This window comes from Numida meleagris, chromosome 9 (genome assembly GCF_002078875.1).
Source record: "Numida meleagris isolate 19003 breed g44 Domestic line chromosome 9, NumMel1.0, whole genome shotgun sequence".
Taxonomy (NCBI): Eukaryota; Metazoa; Chordata; class Aves; order Galliformes; family Numididae; genus Numida; species Numida meleagris.
In genome coordinates, this window is record NC_034417.1 from 2983561 (window position 1) to 2999701 (window position 16141).

Below are 16141 nucleotides of genomic sequence, written 5' to 3' on the forward strand. Positions count from 1 at the left end.
TATGCATGTTCTCTTTCTTTTTAAATAATTTGTTTTCCCATTCTATCTCAAAAATATACCCTCTCAATCTTCTGGCCTTACCGATTCATTTAAAAAGTCAGCAGCATTTGAACTGCAATCTCATAAAGAACCTAGCATCATTCCAACAAAAGTTTAAAAGCAGAAGAACTCTTACATCCCAGGTCCTTAGGACAGTTAACTTTCAGTGAGTAAAATGTGTGGGATTTTTTTCTTTTCTATTCCCCATTTTATTAAAATATTGGGATTATAATCCCATTGCATTGTGGTATGCAAGTCCTCTCTTAGACTGATACAGCAACAGAAGGATATATAACTTAAATTGCAATAAATTTCAGATGGCTTATGTACCAGTTACACCAATTAATTATACATGTAATATGAAGAATATTCAAGTTTCTTGAATATTCTGAGTTTCTGTTCAATATTCTGAGTCTTCAATATTCTGAGTTTCTATTTTATAAGCTCTAATCATATCAGTTAGATCAATGCTGTTAGGTTTTTTTTAAGAGAAAGAAAAAGATAAAGAAAAATATGAAAAGAAGCTTAAAGAAAGGCAAGAGAAAGGAAAAAAATCAGAGGTGGGGTGTGAGAGCCACAGTGAATACAGCACTGTTAGAATAATTAAAAATAAAAAATAAAAAAAGAGGAGACAGAATGTGAATCCAGATTAGCTTACTTCACATCTTGGATCACGCTAATGAAGGACAGAAATAATATCACTATGACAGAAATGACTCAAATCTGTACCATCATAAAGTGAGGGTAGCTCCACTGAGATCAGAAAGCTATTCTGATTTACATAGCTGAGAATATTGTCCATGGACTTTAACCCTTAGCATAGATCCTTATCCTGCAGCGGCAGTAGGAGATATTTATCAGGTCATGCTGAAATAACCAAACTAAATGGCAGTTTTACTTTTCTTTCAAGTCCCTGCTTTATGTAATTTCCCCATTCATGTTATGGAAAACAGTTTGATTTCCAAAACACCCCTGTCAGCAGTTTTTTCCCCTTGGCATTTATTTTATTCACCTGAATCCCCTAAGGCTGATCTTTCCCTGCAGATGGACCTAATTAATCTTTCCAGCAGTGTCACTAAGACAAAAGAAAGTAATATATGTACAGATGGGACCAGGGCACTTCATCATCCATCCAAATAAGTGACCAGTAATGTGACTAAAACTATCCCCTTGAGGTTATTGACTGACCACTGTGAAGACACACAAGGCTCAGGGTAAACAATAAATTTTATTTACTAAGGTGGTACCCCCAAAAAAGAATGGCTTAAAGAGGAGTATAATAAATTATTTCTGACATGAATAAATTATACAACTGGAAGGCAAATTGCCATCGTAAATTTATCTGCCAAATTAATTTACCATGGGCCTCCAGCATGACAATAGGTGAAATGTAATACGAATGTATTCAGTGTTGTATATTCTACTGCACTCTCATTAACAGTTGAAAGAATACCCACTAATCCCAAGCTGAAATGCTGGAGAGATTTCAGGCTGTTTCAAATGATTTTGGGGATGCTTCTGTCCAGACAAGCACATTCGCTCCAAAAAAGGTAATGAAGATCTCTTTAAGCAATGAAGTCATTTGTACCTGCTCACAGGCATCTTAACGAAGAGCCTAGGCTAGGGGAGCCAAGGATCAGAGGCTTCTGTGAGTGGCAGCTGTTTGCACAGGCTGATGTACAGGAGTGCTCTGAAGCCCAAATCTGCCTCCTGGGCTCTCCAGGTGGGGTCATACTGATCTGCATTACTCTCTCTAAGAAAGAAAATCAAGCCTTCTTCAAATCAAGTAGGGTTCTGTAGGTGAGCAAGGAACAAGGTTACTGTTCCCCTGTCATAGTCTTTTAAATAGTAACTCAAATGATGTTTTAAATAGGAACCTGTCAATCTGCATTTGAGTCAGGAAATGGGTAGAGATACTGACGAAGTAACTCTTGAAATCCAACCTTTCTGTTGAGCTATGCCTGGTAGTTTCCCTGTGTGGCCACAACAAATAACTCAGCAAGGATAGGAAAGTGAGAGCAGTGCTCTGCATGTTTGCAGCCTTGACGTGGTATTTCAGCTTGTGACACTGTTGAGTTAGACTGCGAATACTTCCCATCATCACTAATGCAGAGAAGTTGTTTCTTTCTCATGAGGAGGATATCATTGCATTAGAAATCAGTGATTTTCACAGAGGCTTTCAGAAGCACTGTAATTCTCTTTTGCTTAGCAAAAGGTATTAGAAAAGCTGTAGCTGTCAATATAAAAGTAATCAAACTGTCGGCTCCTCTCTAAAGATGACCCAGGTCTATTAAGATTTAGTCAGGCAGATGGACCAAGCTGATGCATGGATTACCTTAGATACTGGAGACTCTTAAAGGATCTTTGTCTCCAGGGATAAAGGACTGCGTTATTTTTTATCCAAATGTCTGGAAGAAGAATGAGTGAATTCAAAGGAGTATATTTCCATTTAGGTCTGGACTGAAGTCCCAGCAGGGCCATGTCCTGAAGCTATCGGGGCCATAACATTTGCACAATCCCAGGTTTTACTCTGGTGCCCTGACCTTTGTGTATATGTTAAATTCAAAAGCTTTCTACTACATCTGGCAGCCAAAAAAAAAAAAAAAAAAAAAAAATTAGCATTCCACATAAATTAGAACCAGGAAACAGGAATCTCATCTGTTAATTCAATTTAGAATTCCAAACGTGCTATCAAAGGTTTTCCATGAGCCTATCTCAAAACAGTCATAAGTCTAGGGGTTTGGAGTTAGTCCTTACTAGTATAACTGTTCCAGTGAAGATACATCAGTTTATGTCAGAAGACAAGGTCCAGTAAGATGTAAGCTATAGGTGTTCTATCTATCTTGTATCCATCTTTCCCCCATCTTTGTTTTGTACTGCTAAACTTTGCTTAGAAAACGACCATGAGTACTACTGCTCCTTCCACTGTTAACCCTCTGACCTTCTAAACTAATATCATTTGCTCTTTCTAATTCAGCTTTCTGGGGCTTATTAACTAAACAGGCCAAGTGACTGTTCCCAACTGAAACCAGCATCTCTGACAAGGAGGTCTTTGTTTTCCAGGCTTCCTCCCTACTACTAGATCTGTGGATTTCAGTCTGAAAAGGAATAACGCAGACATTCTTTGTCTACACATTATCTGGGAAGCATCAAGATAACTCAAGCCACTTCCTCATCATTAAAGATTTGAGGGGTCATCTCTAGGGACCTAGGTGGTTACAGCCACAATTTTAAAACCTGGATGCTGAAGTTTGTAGGAAACGGTATGAGGTACCTAAATTAAAGAACCTCTGTCTTCACAGTTAATAATCTTTTAAGCTCACACTGATGGCAGTAGAAGAGAGAGTGCTCAGCACACCTCTGAATAGCAGTGTTTTTATTTACATGTCTCACTAATGCACTTAAAAGACTAGCTGAATGCAATCAAATTTGGACATGTTGAACAAAGTTCTTAAAAGAAGATGCTGTATTCAGACTTCTAAACTTCCATGTTAGAATCCACACGATTTTCAATAGTGCTTGTGATGAAGTATCTGTTTTTGAAAATTCTTTCCATTTTCTTTAGGTAAGACATAGTAAGTCTGACATTCTGAGTGGTTGTATGGGTTGAGAGATCTTTTTACTGGAAAAGCAGAAATTCTAGCTGTGGTAAAGGACCTTACTACAAGGGGCTTCAGTCCCTTAGGAACAGCAGACATATTTTGACATTCATGTAACCTTTCAGCACAAATAAGTCACTTTCAGAAGAATTTGTCTCATGTTTCTTGAGAATCCCTTCCTCAAAAGGGCCCATTCACAATCTAAGAAATCTCCATCCTGCACGTCTCAAAATATCTTTGTTCTCCTCTTATTTTTAAGATAATGGGAGTAAATTTACTGGAGTGCGAAGGAGACTCTAGTTTCCATGAGCACCACCTAGTGCAGAACATGCTTCATGCCACATGAAACTCTTCCATCTGTATCACAGATGCATTCAATCTTGAGCAGTTTCCTATGGGCAACTTCCATCAATAATGTTAATTGGAAAAACATGGGAGAAGGACAGATATTTTGTCAGTAATCTCAAGGTATGAAACCCCAAAGTAGGAGTTACTGTGGTTGCAGAGATAGTGCAACTAAATTTCAGGGGGATGTTTTCATAAAAGCTGACACACAACCAATAGAGAGATTATAAACCATACTAAAGGGGCACAATATTAAAGGGGAATTGCTAAACTTTGGACTTGGATGTGCTGATGTAACCTCTCTATTTTTTCTGGACAGAGATGACAGAAAAAGGAGACACAATGAAGTTGCAAGGATGCAAATTTAGTCTCCCAAGTCATTTAGTTTCTTTCAAATGTTTCAATTTTTATTTTAATATAACGTTAGTCTGTTTTGCAAGGAGAAGCAACATCTTTCCAGTTCATAAATCTAAACAACAATCCCAAACCACAGATTTCAGAACAAACAGTTGAACTCTTTCCTTTTGCCATTAATTGTTATGTGTCAGTGAATAAAGAGCACTCTCCTCATCTGAACTCAGTATCTGCCACCAGTGTCAGATGGCTATGGCTTTGTAACTCGTGCAAAATGATACTTCTTTTTTTTAATATGAAAAAGACATTGTTCTATTGTATATACTGTTTGTGTCCAGGCAGATGAAGTTTATAAAATGAGAACTGGTAGTATATGAATGTTTTTTAAATAGTACTAAACTAAGTCTACATCAAAAAGAAAAATTCAGTAATTCCATGTCAACAGACAGATGTATGTCATAAAAGAGAAAACACTCTTCTTTTTCAACTATGTATTGTTTTTTAATATGGCATTCAAAAGGCACTCCAAAGATTAAAGTCCATACTATGCCAGGTGCTATGGATTTCATTGTCTACTTTTCTTCACTCATAAATAACTGTCAGTGATATTTTCTTGGCACAAATAAATCAATGTATATATCTAGGCTACAAGCCTAAGCAGAATTTCTAAAGAGAAATGGAGCCTACATGCCAGAGACATAACTTTCCATGGTTGGAAATGAAGAAATAGAAGTATATTAATTCTGATTTTCCTTAATGAGCTATGACAGAAGGTCACTAGGCTGAATGTAACTTTCTTTAATAAGAGAGGCTCTGCCCATAATACCACCGATTTTGAATGGACACCTTCTAATGTGTTTTTCTGGTTTCTGAAATTATGTGGTCTAAATTCATTGTTGCCAGAGTAGTGGTAACGGGAACAACAGACTTAGACTGGGCAAAATACAGAAAGCCTTCTTTCCTGAAGAAAGAAACGCTCCAGAAGCAAGATAGCTAAGAGGGCTGTCTGTGATCTAAAATAAGATGTAATAGACGGTGAAGATCAGGGCAACCAGACTGGATTCAGGAGCTTCTTGTGCTTCAAAAATCTGAACTCGCTGTCTGTAAAGAATAAAGTAAGTGTTGCTGAGAAATTCCTTTTCAGCGACTCAATGGCCGGATTACTGATGCTGAAGGTTTGACTGGAACCAATGATCTTTCAGTAGGAAAGGTTCTGGAGAAAATATATCTAAGGACTTGACTTACCAAGGACTTCTGTAGACTGTGGCAGAGATGTGGCATAGTGCTAAGTCAATTGAACTGTGAGGTAACAAATAACACTGCCTCCAGGTGCCAGATGTAGGAGCTGCACCTGCAAATGAGAAACCAGGAGGTAAGAGCACTGATCAGTGGAAGGAAAACTAAGAACAGGATCGAATTCAGCATTTTGGTTCAGTCACAGGGAGCGGCACTGTCTTCGTAAGGGGCTCAAGGCCAAACTGTGATAGCAGCAACAAATATTTTTATCCACTGTTATCTGTGTGAGAAGTTTGCTGATTTTCTCTTCTCTGCAAAACAGCACCTCGCAGCTTATGATTTCAAGATATCACAATTCCAGAAACAATATTTGCCTTTGGGAAATAGACTAAGCACAGCTTAACAAGGAAACATTTACACTGAGCTATTATGGTTGCAAAAAACAAGATTAACCATGCTTTTTAAGGTAAACTGGGTATAAGCTCCTGACTTGCTGCTGTTGAAACAGGCCTTCATTTTGCTGATTTATTTGTTGCTTAAGAAAGACATTGCCTGCAGCTGTGGTTAGACAGAATATACTTTCACAGTAATCTCTAATGCACTTCCCATGTTTTTAGTCTAATGACTGCGACAGAATGGTTTGCTGCTGGCTAAAGATTTCAAATGCTGTTTTATCTGACAGTTCTAAAGGGCTTAGTTGTACCATACACACATGCAGTGTGTAGTGTGACACTGACCTTATACAGCACAGAACAGCTCTAAGTGCTTGTGGCTGGTAGAAAGCCCATAAATATATGTAATGTACTACTGGCATAAGCCATTATCTCATACATTGAAAATGACTCAAATAGTCCTTTCAGCTAGCACACATTTCAGATGGACTCCCCAAGCTTGGAAAAGGCTAGGCAAAGAAAGAGGTGAAGTGTCTAACCAGTCAACCTGTACTGAGGGAACAGGTCTGTACAGTCAGCTCTGAAATGTCTCTCCTTCCTGTGGACCCTGTGACATTAATTACATCCGACAAGAAGAGTAGGTGGGCACCATGCTAAATATGACACAGACTCCAAGTATCAAGGAAAAGTGAGATAGGAACAGAAAGGTTAAGTGGCACACTGAAAATACGAATAGACAACAGACTATGTATGCAGAACTCATTGAAGGAGTCATGCTTCCTGAAGCAGCAATCAAAAGTGCCCTGCTACATGCAGAACCTGGAACTTCATTCTCAGGGCAGACCTTGGCTCTTGCCAATAACACCCATTAGTAAGATGGAATAAAAGGTGTGCATTGTGGTCTCACCATTGTAAAGATGTCTCAAAAGTGAAAGGTAAATAACAGTAGGTAAGGCAGCTAGAGCTCATATAGCTCTAATGAAGCACACTGACAGTCCTGAACATTGTGTCTAAAGACTGTTTACTGCTGCTTGTCAAATGCCCAATAGCAGCACGTCAACACTCTGGTTTCAGTACAGATTAAAACTGTTCGTTTACTGGCCTTGGGCACAGGCAGCAATAAAAGAGAGGCCGTTTATTCAAGATATCACTGCTTGTTTTGGAACAACTTTGCTTGATTGACTCTTCCTTGTCTGTACACCACATGTGGTGTGCTAGCAGATGAGACTGGGAGGATAGCACTGTGTGCATGGATAGAAAGATGATGGGAATACTAGAATTTACTTTACAAGCTATCAGGCATACAAGCCAACCTCTGGAGTTTTAAGTTCTTGGCTGTTCCCCCAGGCTACGTGGTTTACTTGTAGGACAAAAATTGATCTTCGGAATTTTATCAGAAGAATATAAAGAAAAATCACTTCCCTTAATATGCAACATTAAAAGAATGGTACAGTAGGAGTTTAATGCTTTAAAAATGAAATAATCTGAATAGTATGTTCACATAAAACTGATATAATTTAAAGAAAAAAGAAGACAAATAATATCTGTCTGTGATTTTCTAATGAATTCCTAGAAGTGTAAAGAATTGGAGTAAATACATTCTTCTAATATTCTTTTTCTAAAGTAAGAAGTGGTAGCAAAGTCACAGACCTGCAGGAAGAATCCATGCAGCACCTACTTCTGTATTCAACTTATTCCTTGAAATGGGTATGTTGTTTTTTTTTTTGCCAGCTCTATCCCATCAGGGGGAATATTTACAGTGACAGCATGAAAGAAAGCTCAGACATTCAAGTGAGATACCAGACCTGGAACTTCATCATAAAGAAAGAACAAGCAAAGAAAAAAAACACCAGAAATCAATTTGTAGAAATCCTTGTGCTATCCCCATCCTCGCAGGAAAGCACACTGACAGAATAAGTCTCTTCAGCAGGGAGTAGAAAATAAAGGGACTAATGCACTTTCACAATTTCAGAGGAACACCAGTGGTATAAAGCACTGCAGGGGCAATGTGACAGAACAGAGATTTCCACTGCAAATGCTACTATGTTCTGCTGCTTTAGGAAATGATTATTTTTTTTACCAGTTCAAACAGTTCTAGAAAATTATCTCCCATGAGAACAGATGCCACTGTACCGATAGCTAAGAACCTTGCCCGTCAAGAAGCACATTCCTTTCATACACACACTTTTGTACACAGCACCTCCTCACCATTTTCCCACAATAAACAGAACTGTGCACTCCTACAGCTAGCATAATGATACTTGATCTACAAGACTGATTTCACTGTTCAGCAAGCTTTCACAAAAGGCAGAGTTTTACCTGGAACATTATGAAAATTGAGTGACTTGACATCATTTTTAAAACTATCTGCATCTGTCTCTGAAAGCTTTCTAAACTAGCTAGGGATGCAGTATTGTAGTTGTCATTGGTTATGAGTTATTTGATTATGCTAATTACCCATAATTTCTTACCCCAGTTATTTTAAGAGAGGAGCTGAGGGATGTTACAGCAGTCAGGTTGTTCATGCACTGGCATCTATTTACTTGTAACGCATGTTAACATGACAGTACATCTGTTCTTGTTACTCTTTCAAAGGACACTGATTTTCAAGTCGATCCAGTGATTTCATCTGGAGATTATTTATTATACAGTAATCATTTGGAACAGATTTTCCTACCCTTCCTCAGAATGGGTTGTATGCAGTCTTTCAAGTATGCCCACTGAAACCAACAGAATACTCCAGCAGTATATTGCTGCATGTGGAAAAAGAGAAGCAGACTTCAGCACACAATTGTTGCTATCATGATTATCACAGAACCTGTTATACTCAGTGACAGATGACAAAAAGGCCAGAGTTCTTAGCTATAAATGTCTTAGAGTGTCTTAGCTATAAAGGTCTTTAGAGTGAACACAATTAACTTGTACTTAACATGATAAAGGTGTGAGAACAGGTGAGTCTGGCCAAATGGGTCAGGAGAATAGTTATAAAGCAACAGCATTTTGGAGGTAGAAATCCACATCACCAAGGCAGAGAAAAGAATATCACAGTAGCTTAATTAGACTCCACAAGCTTTCGAGACAGGTGTATAATTATGATCCTGATGATGATTGCTATCCTCCTTCACTGCAGCGGCTGCAGGTCACACAGAGCAAGGTGCAGCCATGTAATGGGTAGCAGAGAGCTACTGTGGATTTTCCCTCTGTCTTTCCCCCCAGCTCTCCTCTCCAACTGAACGCACTCAGGTTGTGGTTCCCTGGGGCTCAGTGCTTGCACATTCTGCCTAGCTTGTCTCCTCTTGTCTCAGCAAAGTGATCTATGAGACCTGCACCAGCTAGACTTCACCACAGAGAAGCAGGCAAAAGGAAGACAGCAGCAGCAGTCTGAGAAAGTTCAGATTTGCTTTACTAGTCAAAGAAGTCCAGTGAGGTTTACAGCAGTTTGCTGGAAAGTCGGTCACCAAAGCACTTGAAAGGACCTGAGACTGTTTTCCAAGAGATTTAATTCCTTCAAGGGCAGAGCCTCTCTTCAGCACCTCACACCTCCCGCTTGGAAACATCAGAACACTTGGGCAGCTGTCACATTAGATTTTGTCACCGTGCCCTAATGCAGGAAGATTGGAAAGTGACCCAATTCATGCTTTAAAAAAAATTAAAAAAGCAACAATCAAAAGAATTCGTGCAGACACCAGTGCAAAGATGGCAAAGCAGACTGTCTTTACTCAGCAAGATGAGATTTTCTTGAAGGAGCTAGACTGCGAAATCCTTACAGACAGACTCGCTGTGCAACAAATGGATTTCATCTGCCTGCTTTTGGAGGAAATCTAGCTCTCAAACTCAATATATTGCTCACTAAATACAATCAAAAAACCTTTTGCTTTGGTCTTTCTAAGGAAATGTGGTCCACTGAAACCCATGATTTACTTCAAATTCACTTTATATTAGCGTCTCATCAGCATTTGCTATAACATATTTCTATTAACACACGTGATAAGCCCAGGAACATCCCATCTCCAGAAATGAAGCTGTTCTTGCTGTGATTTGCACAGAGGAGATGTGTATGCACATGCAGCGTAACTGGCCAAGGCTGCCATTGCCACTTACAGGGTTGGGATGAAGATAACTGCATTCTAGCTTTCCAGGGCTAAAAGGTTCAAAGCCAGACTGCAGTTCACATTAAAAGGCCTTTTTAGCTTTCATGCACTACCCTTCCAGCAAAGGCTTTCTCCTGCACATTGCTCCCTTCACTGGAAGCTGAAACCTGGCACAGCAGGCAGTGTGTAGAAACAAGAGGTGACTGATCTTTGATTTTTTTGAAATATCCCAGCCATTTTTATGGTGGCTGTAGCACTTCAAATAACAATGTTCTAATCACTGTCAGTAACCAAAACATGATCTAGGATTAGTAAATGAGAGCTAATGACTGCGCTTTGCTAAATTTGATGGTGTATTGCAAGGGCCTAAAAGAACACCTTCTTCCTTCCTGACTGCAGAAGTTTTGGGGTCAAGTAGGCAAATGTTTTCCTGGCTGAGGTGTTGTTACAGAAATGTTGTGCATGACAACCATCCATTAATAAACATCAAGAGCTATAGCTGCACAAACTCATAACTCTCCCTTTCAAATAAATGCAGAAGGTACAGACTCCTGGGAGGTGCGCTTGGCTAACACTTGCCAACCATGCTGCAATGACCATGTCTAGGGGCTCTTCACCCTTAGCACCTCTAACACTACTCCTGAGATAGCAGATTCAATGGGGCTAACACTCCACAAGGGAAATGGCATGCGGGACCTAGTTAATGATGATATCATAGATAAAATCTATGATCTCTTCATGCCATGCTTCTGCTTATCTCACTAACACGTCACTAAACACAGGCAATCATCTCATTGGAAATCTGGAATATTTTTCATTATGTGAAGCACCTATGGATGCTTCAATGTCAGATGTGGACAAAGTAGTCATGGTGGGACCTCACAATCGCAGAGGAGAGTATACAGCATATCATGAGGTATTTATGGAATGGAGTCCTTAGGGCACTTGAACTTGTGCTCGAGACCTAGTAAAATCTGTAAGCCAAGAAAACCTCTTGCAGCACAGAAACAGTATGCTGAATCACCACTGTGAAATGAGCTTCCACAACATGCAAATGACACAAAGATTTAATGAATGTATATAATTGGATTCAAGCACCTTGTCCAGCGGTAGCCGAATGTAATGTTTGATGGTGTGCCATGCTTAGTCCTCCTCCCACTGACTTCCACAGGAGCCAGGGCATGCAGAACACTGGCATTTATCCCCCAGTGTAGCTCCTCTGTGTAAGATTAATACCATCAATTTGATTCACAAGGGTCTGTGAGCCAGACAAACAAACTGAGGAAGAATAAGCCCTTCTCTCAAGGAGACTAGGACACGAAAGAGGTTGCCCAGCAAAGTCATCAAAGCAAACAGCATGAATGGAACAGTGTTGACGAAGACAGAAGTGGCATTGAAGGCTGCAATAACAAAGCGAGGCAGTGACATGAAGATAAGTGGTAAAGTAATTGGCTGGTTGAGCCAGGAGAGGGTCCATGTAGCCTGCCTGCCAGCTAACCATGCAAATGGATACCAGGCATTGAAGATCCAAGTGTCCATTTATGTAAATACATTCTAGACAGCAATGCAGAAATACATAGGAATGAACACTAAGTCCAGCTTCTAAAAATATTCTGGAAGTATCTAAGCTAATTACTTCAAACCTGCTTTCCATCAGATGCCAATAAATGAAGGGTACTGATTTGAGTTTTCTTACTAATTATTCTCCACAGTCAGAGTTGCAGTCTCCACATTTGATGCTGTGAAAGTTTTTTTAATCTCTAAGACCCTTGTAGTTACAAAGATGCCACAGTGCCAGGTTAGTTTTCAGCTCCTCTCCCCAATAAAAAGTAGGCTTCAGACCAATTCAAGCAGCTAACTGAACTGTCACTTTATAAAGAGAACCCGTAAGGAGCATAAAATTAGTAACATTTTACAAGCAAATACCCAAAGATTGAAACCATTGTGTCTTCACTCCATCTGTAATGAATTGTGAAAAACTTGATCAGGCAGAGAACATATTCATAGAATCAAGAGTGTTCTACAGCAGGTGGAGAAAACCTCTTCTCCTCCCTGTCCCCCAGGTCTGTGATCCATTCAAACAAATGTCTGCAGGGATCAGAAAAAAACATGTCTTCTCTCATTTCCTTTGCCACCACCCATCATAACTTCATGTGATCTAGAGGTAAGCAGAACCAGCATCCTGGGTAAAAAATGTGCACAGGATCCCCGATGCATTCATACTCTTCTTTTGTGAAAATAGCACCTTACTTTATAAAAAGTGGTGGCTGCAGACATTAATTTACACTTCTGAATTAACTGGCTGCTTGGGTGATGTTTGGCATAGGAAAGCCTACCAATATGCTTGTGGGAGAGCATTTTCTTCTGTAGCTTCAGTTACGGATACCAAGCTAAAATTGCTATCAAGTCACAATTGCATATAAAATAGTGGCTTAGCTAATGTGATCATTATTTAGTTGCTCACAACCGAACACCCCACTATTGGCAACCTAAGACATTTTCCTGTAATTCAGGTACTTTGATTTTGATGCCTGAGGCCATAGTTTATGTCCTCACCAACTGTCAGGTACACCTGAGGTGATGATGGCAGTCTGTACATAAATTCTGGTGAAGCACGTCAGAGTCATCGTGGAGAAAGAAGTTTTGCTGCTAGTTTTGCCATGAGTTAAAGCCTTGTGCTTTCTAAAAGCATGTCCCAGCCACATGCATGACACTTTAAAGTGTTCAATCCTGACAAACAAACACCAGATGTTTCTTTTATCATACTTGATTTTTAAATACTCATTCAACATTTCAGGCGCATGTGGATGTCTGAGAAACTCTCTCTGACCCACCCCTCCCCCCATAAAATAAAAATAAAAAAACAGAGAAGCTACAAGAGAGAACAAAATCAAGAATAAAATACAGTAATTCTGATTAAATGCAGCAAATACTTGAAGGAAGAACTGAAGTTCTTCAACAAGGAGAAAGAGAAGACAAAGTGAGAACAATGGCTGGGTTCAGTTATCACCAAGCACAGATCAACTCTTGGAAAGTCTTCTATAATGAAAAGCATTCTTTTTTAAATCATTCCTTTCAAAATAGCTGTGCTCTGAAAGGTTCCCCTTGACCTATAAATGCTATAACCTAGAGATTGAAAAGCCTGTAATTACATCTAAACATTCTGGCTTCTCTGCAGGCAGCGGTGGGGATAAGGCTGCTTCCGAGGAGGAAGTCTAGTTTTTAGGATTTATTGGCTTAATTAACTGTTTGATTTTCCTCTTTTCTTCCCAGAAGAAGCTATTTAGTCACTCCAATCTCACTGCCCACCTCATTCATTCTAAAGGAAAGTGCTCTCCAGGCCAAGCCAACCTCTCACCATTACAGTACAAAGATAATTTGGGGTAGAACAGCAGAGTGCCAGTCAGAAAGATTTGTTCCTGCAAGTGCTATAAGTATTATTTTCAGTCCTGTTTGGCTCAGTCTCTGGCAGCTTTGATTTTCTTTTCCCCTCTTGTTTGTCTAAAGAACACACTGCTTGTTGGATGAATATGTGGAAAGGCTTTCGTTCTTGCTAGAAAAGCAATTCAATATTTAAGTGCAAGCCTAAAGCAACGTCAGTGTGTAGGTACACAACTGGATTCATTTCAAAAGTGGAACTGGAGACTATAATTAGGATCTTATTTTCTGTGGCTCCTGCTTTTGTCTCTACTACCCTGACAGTAATATGCTACAGTGCTGATGGGTGGATAATATGTACATACATTGTCTTTCAAGGAAAAGGTGTATGTTCATGTGTAACTCTTCCAGGAACTTGATGAAGGGGACAAGTACCTGAAACAAATGAGCAAACTGCAGATATAATTCCAATTCACTCCCAGGAAAACAATCTCTTAGTGGTTTCCTAGGGACACGCTTGGCAATGTAAGCAGAAGAATCCTGCCACAACTATTCAGAGTCCCTAAACACAAAAGTATTCAGGGTGATTAACGTGTCACTGTGGGCACCAGCCCTTTGCTACCACAAAGAAGCAGAGATTATCTTGATGCTGCTGCCCCACAACGGGCAGATGGTGTAAATCTGCACGCTGACTCCAGGCCCTGTGTGCAGCAGCCCTTAGTTTCTGCAGTGCCTGCAGGTACTACAGTTTCTGTCACACAGAACCCTAATGTGGAAAATCAAACCTGAAAATGATGGATCAGCCCTTGAAGGGACCTGTCATCTAGTCCAACCCTATGGTGACAGTTACGTTACATAGTCCCTTTCCAATATGACCATTTTGCTCCATCTTGATGGCCACAAGAATACATACTCATGTCATCTCTTATACTTCCCCACTACCTACCACAGATAACTTCAAATACCACTATCACACTTCTCAATCCAACTAGTTAATGGATTATTTACCATGGATGAGGCAGAGGAGCTGACGTGGCTGACAACATTTGAATGTTGTAGTGCTTATCTAACTGCAGAGCAGAAGCTCATAATTAATTATCCTACCTTCGTGCTTTATGAAGGTCTGGGTGACTTTGAGACCTTGATAAATTTAGCTTTTGAGAAAGAAAGGCCAGGCAAGTGTTGGATGGTGAATCCCGATCTGAGTTATGATTGCAGTGGCCGGCCATGACAGCGCTCAGCCTATTACTGTTGAAACTAGCTGTTCTCAGTTTGCCTTCTGCAGCTGTGCTTTGGGCTGGGAACTGCCTTTTGCAATTTTTGTATGACATCTCAAAGCAAAAAAGTTTTAACCTAAATCACTTCTAATTGTTCACAGTATCAAGGTGATCATGCTGCTTTTAAATACATCCAGTTTTCCTTTGTAACACTGCTTAAGAAACTGGCATTTAAACACACGTACACTCATAAGGTATTATTCTGATTAGGGTGAAAATATCCATACAGATACAAAGCACACTAGTGCTCCAGAACAGGGGCAAATAAACAGAAACACGCTCTCAGTAACCATTCCAAGCAGGCAGTTTATCTACAAACACGTGGCACGCTGCTTCAGATTATCCTCTTGATGCACCAAAGCAGCATCTAATCAGATTTCACTCTAATAAATAAAGACTTGTGTCATAAGTGATGCAGGAAATAACCCACAGTTTTACTCTGCACTTGCAGGAGAACAATATTTTTTCTGTGCAGGTCCAAGATATTCTGAGTACAAAGTAAATATCAGTGCACAGGAGAACTCAGCATGACGTGAGAATTCTCCAGGGATTGGAAACACCTTGACTCTCAAAGACTGCGTAACAGTAGAGCAGTACTGTATACAGATTGCAGAACCCAATCCTGCGTATGAGGTGGAAGTAGTATATTTTAAACACAAATTTAAGCAGAATGATTCTTGGGAGAATCCTGTAGGAGATATAAATACAATAATTTCTCTAACTTTTGAAATAACGCTTTAAATAGTTCCTTCCAGCTCAAACGACTTTATGATTCTAACCATAATTGATTCCCCTCCCCAGTTCTAACTTAGAAAGAGCAGTAAATGCAACTTGAAAAAAAGCTCCCAAAAACTCATACTTCTTGTCACCTCCTTCCTCTTCTCTCTTGAGGAATCAAAGCGCGTTTCCGTGCTCCAGCGGAGAAGCGCACAGCACTGCTCAGCTCCGACTGCGGCTCCAGGCTCCGGGGCAGAGCTGCTGTGAGGAGACCCAACAGCCCATGGTGAGAGGTGGGACTGGGGCTGACAAAAGCGGCCAGGTGCGACCTCTCAGAGACTTCCCGCCCTGCTGAGATGGGGGGCGTGAACGCCTTCCCGAGTCTCTCGTGTTTTCCACAACTGAAATCATTACTGCTGGCATGGCACTAAAGAGTATTACAATTATGAACACGCCGCCCAAAATTGCTGACGGCTTTGGGACGCCTACAACGCCGGTGGCCGGTCCCTCACGTAACGCTGGCTATCTCAGTGTGACCACGTGAAGAACTTGGGAAGGACACCAGCGGAACGCAGGCACGGACCCGCCCCGTCAGCCCCTCGGCGCCCACCGCTGCCCCGTGCAGGAGCGCGCCCTGAGCGCTTGGGCGGGATGAAGCAGGCGCGCGGCGACCGTTAGGGCGCGAGGAGCCGCCCCTAGCGGCACCACACGGC

The 16141-nt window shown here is 40.5% G+C and overlaps 1 long non-coding RNA gene across 2 annotated transcripts; it reads right to left on the reverse strand.

The window, feature by feature from the left end:
• LOC110403504 lies at positions 615-16133 on the reverse strand. 2 transcript variants are annotated; one of them, XR_002441692.1, is made up of 4 exons: positions 15918-16133; positions 15571-15689; positions 5583-5688; positions 615-5438 (listed from the first exon to the last, which is right to left on the reverse strand). It is a non-coding gene; the product is annotated as an uncharacterized LOC110403504 (long non-coding RNA). The 2 variants fall into 2 exon arrangements; XR_002441691.1 differs by having other exon boundaries at positions 15571-16125.